The sequence below is a fragment of the Ammodytes marinus genome (genome assembly GCF_949987685.1).
Source record: "Ammodytes marinus genome assembly, chromosome: 21".
Taxonomy (NCBI): Eukaryota; Metazoa; Chordata; class Actinopteri; order Uranoscopiformes; family Ammodytidae; genus Ammodytes; species Ammodytes marinus.
Genome location: NC_137225.1, coordinates 1,222,847 through 1,233,948, shown reverse-complemented (window position 1 = coordinate 1,233,948; position 11,102 = coordinate 1,222,847).

Below are 11,102 nucleotides of genomic sequence, written 5' to 3'. Positions count from 1 at the left end.
CAATACATTTCGGCAATTGCGTAATCTCTCAAAGCTCACAAGTCAGAAATCTCTGTGTTAAGTTTGACCCTAACCTCTCGTCGGATCAACACATCAGACACTAACAAATGAGTGTGTTTTCACCTAATAAATGTAGCTAAAATTAGGTCTAGTTTGAACATGGAGATACTAAGATATGCCTGTGTGTCCTCTTGGCTAGACTACTGTTATGTAATACTGTCTGAACTGCCTAGAGAAATGATGATTGATGAAATGATTAGAAGTTTACAAAAAATCCAAAACACTGCAGCAGTGCTCCAAGATAAAACTATAGAAAATTTGACCACATTACTCTGATTTAAGCGTTGGCTCCCTGTCCATGTTAGCCTGGCTCCGCCCGCCCACCTACTTCGGCCCAAATTTAATTTTCCCTTCAGTAGTCAGTCTGGGGATGGGGCGTATTAGTGGGATTCTGCTCGTCCAGAGTTGTGGTTGTCCAATCAGCGAATAGAGCGAGTGGCAGAGAACGATGACATCGAAGTCTCGCTCCAGTTTCAGTTGAATGCTGCGTTCCTTTATCAGGGCTGTACGCTTATTTTTTTAGGTGGTAGCACTGGTGCTAGCAAGCAAAAATAATCAGTAGCACAAAAATAAATTCAGTAGCACACAAAGTATGATCGAAAACTTGCATAACCTTAACCCATGCATTTCGCTCTAATTACCTGTTAGCCTGTCATCTTGATCTCATTTGAAATTCTCAATTAATATCATATCCTAGTGTGTGCAGTAATAATTGTAGAAAAATGAATAGGGGTGCACTGATTGTAATTTAGACAAAATAATCTAACCTGCCAATTGCAATTTTTTGCTGATTCAGAATAAATTCTCCCCATGAAATTAATATCTATATATTTTTTGTACATTTTTGGTAAATGTCTTTCTGTTAATTAAAACCAAACTTTAAAACATATAGCCTATTAAATAAATAAGTATACATATTGGTACAATTTAGGATAAGTTAAATAGGTTGTTGTGAATGTGTTGGAAGTTGTTCTTCAGTGGCTTATTTCAAACTTTGTTTAAACCTGCAGTGTGTAGAATTTTGGGTTTTATTTCCTAGCAGATTTTGTAGAAAGTAATTATAATATCCATAAGTACATTTAATTTAGTGCATAATAGCTGAAAAAAACGTTTTGAATTATTATTTTTTCCCTTAGAAAGGGTCTCATATATGTCCATATTTCTGCATATTTTGGACCAAGGCCTAGTGCCGCCATCTTGAAAGTGTCATAGTTGGAATGTCATCAGGTGCATTGTTTAAAATTTAGAATTGTTCTTGTCCTTGAAGGCCACTGTAGCTTCTGTTATTATTCAAAAGGGGTGGGGTTACCCAGGGAGTGTTGCATTCTAGAACTTTGTAGAACTTTCTTGATGATGTCATATTACACACTGCACCTTTAAATAGACTACTGTTGACTGCTCTCTGCAGCTGAATGAGTTGCCTTTCTAGCTAGAGCACTGCAGGGCTCTGAAGCGCTAACTTCCTGTTCTTACCGGCTTCAAAATAAAAGTCAACTCACGTTTGGCTATTAACAGGCTTTTAATGTGAAGGCGCACAGGAAATGTTCTTTTTGCACACGCGCTAATTTAACTGCGGTAATCTCCTTTCCGGTGACTTGACATTTTCTGCTACCCGTCAGATTTTGCTCCCTAGTGGTTCTGCGCATGCGCATTCCGAAAATAACAATCCTGCGTGAGCAGCCGTCAGATTCTGCTACCTTTTTTTCCTACCGAGTATTTTCTTCAAAACATGTTTTTAACTGCGTAATTATGCTACACATATGTTTAAATTGTGCCTTTTGACCTGTGAGCATGTAGACACTGGCTTTGCTGCTGAATATAGAAATAAAATTATAGGCTTTTCTATGTGTTAACTTTACCAGACTCGGAGTGGAGAAAGTTTTCGCCGGTGGTGGTGGTGGGAGGGGGGTGTACATAGGTAGTGGTGTAAAATAACGTGATTCTGTAGCGGGAGCATTATTTGATAGAGACAATTGATCTCACATTATACCCTACTAAATCTATAATAACGTTATAAAGTAGCATAAAAATATACAGCTTTCAGTGTAGGCTACATGGGGTGAGTAGTGGTGTTGTAAGTAACGTGATTCTGTAGTGGGAGCATTATTTGATAGTTAATGGGTCTACAGATCAAATACGCTACCAATTACGTGAGGTAGCATTTTCTGATAGGGTAGCATAATTTGATATAGGCTATTAAACACTAACAGCATCAAAATATGCTCCCCATATTCCTAGGCTACACTGTGTGTAGGCCTACATAGGGTGAGTAGTGGTGTAAAATAACGTGATTCTGTAGTGGATGCATCGTTTGATGAGGTAATTGTCTATACGCTACCATGACGTAGGGTAGCATTTTCTGATAGGTAGCAAAATCTGACGAGGGAGCAGAAAATGTCAGAACACCGGTTATTACCGTTGGTGAAGTGTATTAGACGCTGGAATCGCCGCACAAGTACAGGTCCGGGGCACACATCTTTCACCAGCCAAAGTGGAGGGTGGACTCAATAACTTACTTGCCTTAGACCGCATTTGGAGAGTGTTAATGTCGACTACTGTTGACTTTAGTGTTGCGCAGTGTTGTGCATCTCTCCTCTGTGTCTCAAAGAGACAGCATCTGCTCATTAGCAAGCTGTCGCACTAGTGCTAGTGGACTTGTATACTCGGAAATCAGAATTTACCGACTTGGTAGTTCCGAGTTCCGACCTGTCAGTGCATCTGCTCGGGAAAGTATGGACCAGGGGTGTCCAAACTTTTTTCACTGAGGGCCACATACAGAAAAATCTACGAAGGGCCGGGCCACTTTGCAAAAGTAACACATTTATCAGGACATGTAGCTGCTCTGATGTTTAGTTTCATAGTGTCTTCGTAAATTGTAATCCTTCTTCACGGCAACACTTTCCTTACACATTTCCCCTCTTGTTTATATGCCAATGATACACCCAGTCTTTTCTGCCTTTGCGTCCAATGTCCAGCAGGGTGAAAATAGTATCCAGCCGAGGTCCCGACCCTCCTAGGGGGGTCCGGGGGTATGCCCATTTCACTTTAATGTTTTTAAAGTGAAATGCATGAATCTGGTGCACTTTGAGAGGGAAATTAAGAGGCTAAATCTGAAGAATTTTGTATGAAAAAAAATGGAGACACTGTGTCAGATGAATTAGAAGCTATTGGAGAAGGACACATAGATTTTCCATAATAATATTAATTTAAAATAAAATATTATGCAGGGTCCTCTGGGATGGGCTTGTTGCTCTTTTTCTTTTATGGGACATATTTCTCTGTAATATAATGAGTGCATTTAAATTATTAAAAAATTAAAAGCGCCATATTACATTATATTTTTCAAATGTGCCACGGGCCAATCAATCAGTGTTTGACACCCCTGCACTAGTGGGTTAACTAAGAAATGCAAAAAATGTTATATATATATATTTGTTTCTTCTTCAAAGGGCCATATTACATTATATTTTTTTAAATCGGCCACGGGCCAATAAAAAGCGGGCGGCCCGCGGGCCGTAGTTTGGACACCCCTGGTATGGACGCTTACAACCTTTCTCATTCAAATAACTAAACATTAGGCTCTAGAAAGTTACCGTTGCCAGGTAGATCCATAGACTACAATATGTAGTGAAGTCGAAAATTTCTGAGTTCCCGTCAGAAGCCGGCTCATGTCGTACGGCACAACCAAACGTTATGCGATTGGTTGGCTAATCCAGAGTGGCACTGAGCAGATCCAATAGTTTTAAACTTCAACAGACACCCGCCTCCAAGTGAGCACTTTAAAATGTATGCCCCATCCCGGGCAGTACGGCCTATGAATGCAGGGCTCCTGTCTGTTCCCCAGGGTTAAAAAAGGCTGCCGGCTGCAGGGCCTTCTGCTAGTGAGCTCCTTTTTATGGAACAATCCCCCGGCAGACATCAGACAATCTGAGTCTGTCTAGGTGTTTAAATCTAAACTTAAGACTTATCTTTTTGACCTAACCTTTAGATTGAACATAGTCATAGCCAGAGGGATGGCCTGGGAGTGACGTTAGAACAGCAGCTGGTTCGGTCTTTTATGACAAAATTATGAATACATATCTGGATAAATGTGAGTAACAAAGATCTATTCATTTTAATGATGAAATTTAAGGTGTGTAAGGAACACATTCTAGATCCGCAACCCTTTGCTTAGGTCAAGAAAACTATATATTTTGAATACTTTTATTTAATTTAGACATCAAACCAAACAGGCCCAAACGCCGCTCCATATCTTAATGAGAGGAACTAGTCCCTAGTGTCACAACAAATCAAATTGTCTACTTCATAAGCGTTCTCTATGAACAACATTCTACTCCATTAGACCCTATATTTACTTTACAAATAATATTACTAAATACCATACGCAGAGTCCCTCACTCTTTAGTGTGTGTCATGTTAAAACACATGGTTATGGCAAAACTGAATGGCTTAATGCATACATTTTAACAGTCAATGTCAATTGTTACATGGATGTAAAAGATTTCTGAGGATGTTACAGGCACATTATCAAATGTTTTATTATTTAAGCGCTCTGAGTGAGAGAAGAGCGCTATAATAAAATATATTATTATTATTATTATTATTATTATTATTATCGCTTTGTTATCATTTGGATTTGGCTTTGGCTTTGGAAAAGAGTTTAAAGTGGTCGTATGAAATCCAATTCAGTCACACAAAACAATTGCCCACATAACAATAACTTTCTGACTCATTTGATGTAATTGGCCAAATGAATCAAACAGAGAACCTGCTCAACATAATGATATTGGTCTGATTAGAATGCTCAGTATCTCCTCATTCTGACCCGCTCAACATATCCAATCATTCTTTCATTTGGCCACTAAGTGAAAGCACCTCCTCCTGTGCTGTTAAAGCTGTAATGAGATACCTATGTCTCACTCAATCCTTCTCCCCTGCACTGATGATTTCATTCAGTTTGGTCAGTAATAGCCAAGGAAGTAATAATTACATTCAAATATTAATCTTTGTTGTTGGGACAGAGCAATAAATCAAAATCCTTCATTTCATCTCTTTCCAAAGTCTCCTCTCGTTCTTTGATTGCCTCCCCATACTCCCTGTACCCCCCCATGCCACCCAGCAGATTACAATGACAAATTATTGTAATTACCATTCACAGTAAAGAGGGATGGATTTGAGAGCCAGTTTTGTTCAGATTTGTGGTGATAAGTGGAGCACCATACTAACCGGACTGTGTGTGCAAGAGCTCGCATAGTCCCTACAAGTGGGTGTACTTGTGTGTGCTTAAGATGAGCTGAGGATGGAAGAATATATGCTAAATGTAGTGAGACAACATTTGCATTGCATTCTTTAGAGGGTCAAAAGCTGGAGCCAATCACAGCTGATTATGGACAAAGGGCGGGGTAAACCCTGGACAGTCGATTACACATTCATATTCAATCCTACAGATACAGTAGAGAAGCCAATTAACCATGGACAAATGGTCAACGGCCGGGGTCTGAAACTCAGTTTGGCCTCAGACCTTTCCAGCCGGTAGGTGGCGGGCCGAAACATAATCAAAGACTAATTCAAGGAATGTATTAATGAAAAATGCATCTGGTATTCACAACAGACCACCTCATGGGCTATGACACACATGTGTGAAAAAATGTGGGGAATAAATGAAAATAAGTTCAAGCTATTTAGCATTTTAATTTTGAAAATGACAGGCTGGTTTGTCACACAATACACAAAACATTATTACTAAAAATGAAAAAGGAATCATAAGCATGATCAATAAGGGCCAGATATTATTTCTGGAGGGCCAGTTATTGTCCACGGAGTACATTTTGGGTGATAATGAGAACACAAAGACTTGATGGATCGCATACCAGCCAACAATGAGAACTGCACGTTACAGGGACTCAAGTACTATCAGCTTATCAGAGCTGCAAGACTGTTGCTATATTATAGTCAAGAAATATGTATTAGTGGAGGCTTAAGTATGGTACAGTTCAACACATTTGCATTACCTAAAACCATTTCCACAAAATCATCAGGAATAAATTGCAATTTGCACTGTGTTTACACAGTACTATAACGCAAAAAAACGAATATGTAAAATATGTAAATGTCGTCGGGACTAGAATGCCAATAATGATCACACACAAGGAAAATAAATGGCATATGAATGGAAGTCCTATCAGTCTGTGATTTACATGGGATTTGATGTCACTTTTCTCTCTAGTTGCTCACACTGGGCTATGGCTTATATCCATTAATCACACATAAATGGTTGTCACAGCTGTATTCTACACCCATCTAACATGGCTAGCCACTGTCAACTGGTTGACACATGGAGAAAAGGAGGAGTCTGGAGACTGAGCAGAGGGGGAAGGTGACTGGGGACCCAAGTGGGTTATGGTTCTTTAACAAAAGACACAATGATAAGCTCGCAGAATCAGAAATACTTGATCCTCTCACATTTGTTTATATTGGTCAAGATCTATGTTTAAAGTACATTATCATATTTACTATGCTGATGTAAATTAGAAACATACATGCCATATCATCAGAATCATAAAATGGTTTTATAGCAACGTTCTGTCTCTCTGGTTTTGGACCAGTTAGTATTAGCTGGGAGAAGGCCCTCTATAACAACCCTAGTCCTTCAATTAAAACCAATGGAACTATATTTGGCACATTTTTTCATATGGCACATTTTTATTTACAAAGCCTTGACTGGGAAGCTTCCTCATTATTTAACAGAAATGCTGCACATTTCAGATGGGCTTTATCAAACCCGCTCCACTGACATGCTTATGCTTTATGTCCCACAAGCCCGGTCTGAGCTGGGAAAGACAGCTTTTAGCTTCAGTGCCCCCGACTCCTGGAACAACTTACAGCTAAAAATTAAACTAAATACATTCATATCCTTTGGCCAATTTAAACAGACTATCCTGGATCTGCCAAACTCTACTTGTAACTGTTTTAATTAGACTATATTGTACTTTATTCCTTTTAATTGCTGCCACTCTTCACCACTTTGTAAATGTTTCAATTGTTTTTTTTCTCTTCTCTTCACTTGTTGTGTATTTGATGTATTTGCATTGAATATTTTGTATGTATTGTTGTTTTGAATTTGTTTTGAACTCGACGTCATTGAAAATGAGGGTCACCCCTCAATTGGTCTCTCGAGGATAAATAAAAGTTAAATGAAATGAAATGAAAATATCTGAACCTTTCCAACTCCTAAGATCTACCCGGCAGGATTCTTCCGCCTCACCATACCTCTTCATTTTGGCCTTAGAACCTCCAGTATGATGTGCAATCCAAGCAGATAAGAAAATCGTTGGTATCCATATTGGGGGTTATGATTTTGATGCCAATGCCAATGGAAGTTTTCAGTGTATAAGGGAGAGAGAGAGAGAGAGAGAGAGAGAGAGAGAGAGAGAGAACCATGTATGGAGGTAACATAAAAAAGGAGATCTAATTAAGGAAGGCAGTGGATAGGGAGACCATGACAAAATCAGCGAGGGCCTAGGTAGGATGGATGGGCTCTAACAAACCATCTCTGGGTCATCTGGCCGCCAGTCAGGGTGGATGATGCAGTGTGACATTTATTGGAGCCCAGAGAGCAGAATGTGCAGATAGAGTGAACGCTATGAGAGAAAGGAGAAGACAATAGAAGTGAATGGTGGGAAGAAATGAGAAAGGAAGACATAAACGAGAGAGAAGGAAAAGACAAGAGTGAGTAAGCCACGAGGAACTGCGCTTTTCTGACGTTAATGTTCAACCTCCATCATGACAAAGACAGACCAACAGCTACAGAAGATATTTTCCACATGTTTCCATCTTTCCTCTAGTATCATCTTTCTTTTGTCTCTGCCTTTCAACCAGCCAGAGGAGAAAAGGCAAATATCTATCAGCAATTAAGGGTGAGGCAGGGTACTTTTCTTATGGAAAAATAAAGTAGGGAATTGACCATGGACTGCATGGCTTTGAGTGCCATGTCATCCATTATATCCCCCTCCACTTCCACCTATTTTCAATCATTCACTTTAACTGACATTTATTAAGTAAGCAAATGTATTCCCAGCAAAGTCATACTACTGAGTGATTCATTTGGAAAGGCAGATAAGGGGTGGAACTAAAATTTAAATTTGGCCTACAGGTGCGTATCTTTTGACAGACAAGTGTTAGATAGTCGACACTGACAGAATAACAGTTGCACATAAACAGTAGAATGAGTCCACGAGTTGGTTATAAATGAGTAATTGCTTCAATGTAGTATAGAGTGTAGTATCAATAAAAGCATTATTTTACTAGTTTTTTTTTATATATAATTCAAGAACTCAGGAGAACTCTCAACTCTACAATAGACTGTACATATACAGTCTATTGTAGATATGTATGATTAATGTTGCCCAACTAATTCATAGTCTTCTGTTCTCTATCATAAAGTGATGTGAATGAGAAGCTAAAACACAAGACATTAAGAAGTCCATTATGGAGACACAAACATATTATTCATAGAAGTTCAATGTGAATGTATGAATTTAAATTTTATCTTAATGTGTTTAATGTTTACACCTTTTTTTGGTTAGAGCAGGTGAGCCGGACAGCTGCTTTTAGACTACCGTTCATACAGAGATTTTAAACATGAAATGGTGATGTCATCTGGAGGCCAGTAGCCGGCACCATTTTAAGGGGGGCAGCAGGCCAGAGTTTAGATGCTTTATCGAGGACCTTTTAAAACACTTTTTAAATAGTCCTGACTAACATCCAATGCTCTGACATTCACTCACTACTACATTCAGATTCAGGGAATGTATTTTACAGTCAGGATGAATGGCTGTGTCCACTGAGAGTCAACATTCCAAAACTCCTTCACTGCTCTGTGAATAGCGGGGAAGAGGACAGAGATGTGCAGACACTGGAACCGTCGCGTATATGATATCACAAGTCTCCATCTTCAGTGAGGAGAAAGCTTGAGCAGAAAAGGAAAAGGGGGCAAAGATCCAATCACATGACAAAAGATATGTTAGAGAAAGGGAGCCACACACACACACACACACACACACACACACACAGTCCACTTAGCATGGCTGGGACTATAACCTCACTGTACAATGTGTCTACAATGGCCACTGCTGAGTCTTTTGTAGAGGGATCAAGTGAGAGCACAGGGGAAGATGATTGACTGTAGCCTGGGCTCTGATAGCATTGTGAGGAGTCAGGGTGTAGGGCAGGAGAGGACTGCTTATTGAAGGATAAAGAATGACAGGACCAATGTCAAGGAAGCATTTAGGTAGCTATCTGAAAAGCATACCCCTCTAAATGTCTTTGGAATCTGATTCCAAATATTTGGTTTCAACCATTTCTTTTTTTCTTTCTTTTTTAGAAAGTCACATACTTTCTGATATGATTATCAGGAAGGCGGTTATCAAATCCAATTTATTTTTATTTAAAATATAAAATGTATGCAAAAATAACACTTTTTTGATGTATTTGTAAAGATGTCTAAATCTACTTTTTCATCCAAATAGGATGGAGTCTAATTGCGGGCCAAATTAAAGAGCGTAATGAAACTCTGCTTTGGACCATTTATCAGCTCTCACAAAAAGACAGGGGCAACAGAGGAGGGATGGAAACACCAACACGTTAAATAAATATGTAGTGTTTCTGTGGTTGACCCTCACAACTTTACTATTAGGGCTTTAATCCAACTGTTTATAAATATGTAAAGGAAAGGATAACTTAAATCAAATCGTGAGCCTCCTCATATCTTCTGAATAAACTGGAATTGGGTATATAGCCGCCCCTGGAGCTGCAGACTATTCTACAGCCTAGTACTTCCCTGATGTGTGCGTTTATCTCGGCTGTGTTTGTGTGTGGTGGTGAAGACAGATTTGACAGGCTGTGTGACCTGCCAGTGGTGGACAGATGAGTCTGTGTGTGAGCGTCCAGGAGAAAGTGCTTTAAGAGGCTCCTGGATGACAGAGGCCTCCCAAATGAGATTAGACTTTATTGTCAGTGCAAGGACCTGGGTGTAATTCAGTTTGAGGAGAACAGCAGGCCTGCATTAAACTGGAAAAGTTCACACTTGGCAATATGCACCACTAAGGCAGCGGCATGGCTTTAGGCAGGGTATAGAGAGAAAAAATATGACTGTTAAAGAATTCAGCCACCACTTCCAACTTGAAATGTTGTGCATTGGAACCACTTTTGTATGTCTTAAAGGTGGAGTCAGTGATTCTGGAGACTGTTTGTTGTCAAAATCACCTTTTGTCAAAATCAATTAATATCTCCTCACAATCCGCGACCTGCCCGTACTGTGTGTGTGTGTGTGTGTGTGTGTGTGTGTGTGTGTGTGTTGAAAAATAATTTGGTTTTAATAACAAGCCCCAACCACAGCGAGTTCTACCAGCATCCAATGAGGAAGTGACAAAAAATGCAGTTCACCGAGTGGCCACAAAGAGGTGAAAACCAAAACAGAGCAATTTCTCTTTTCACTCCCATGTTCAATAGGCCGTTTTCACAGCATTATTAAACTTATTTACGGCCTGGTCCAAAAAACCATTCTAGTCTGTATGTTTAGGTCATTTCTCCATTACAACACTGAGGGGGGTTAATTGTTTTGGCCCATGCTAGTTTTTATTCTATTGGAGGTTGACGTCATATGCCTTTTTTTCGGTAAGAGGAAATGAGTTAAAACCATAGATAGTATAATAAAGGTTAAAACCTGACAAGATGGTGACGCGCATAGGCCAGGACGATTGGATGCAGTTGAAATAACTGAGGTCAGCCCCGGATGCTACATCCATTTTATATACTATCTATGGTTAATACACAGCCACGGTTCTGTACAATGTTAGTTAAAAACAAAGGGTACGCAAACGAAGCTGTGTTTCAGCATGCATTACTTGTGATGAACTGGCAATAACGTGATTCTGCAAACTTCTTTTTAAAATAGATAACTTTTGGGACTTTTATTATCAGTGTCCAATGTCCTTTAGTTTAGTTGAGCTTAGTGTCACACAGACTGTTTTGTAAGCTGCTCT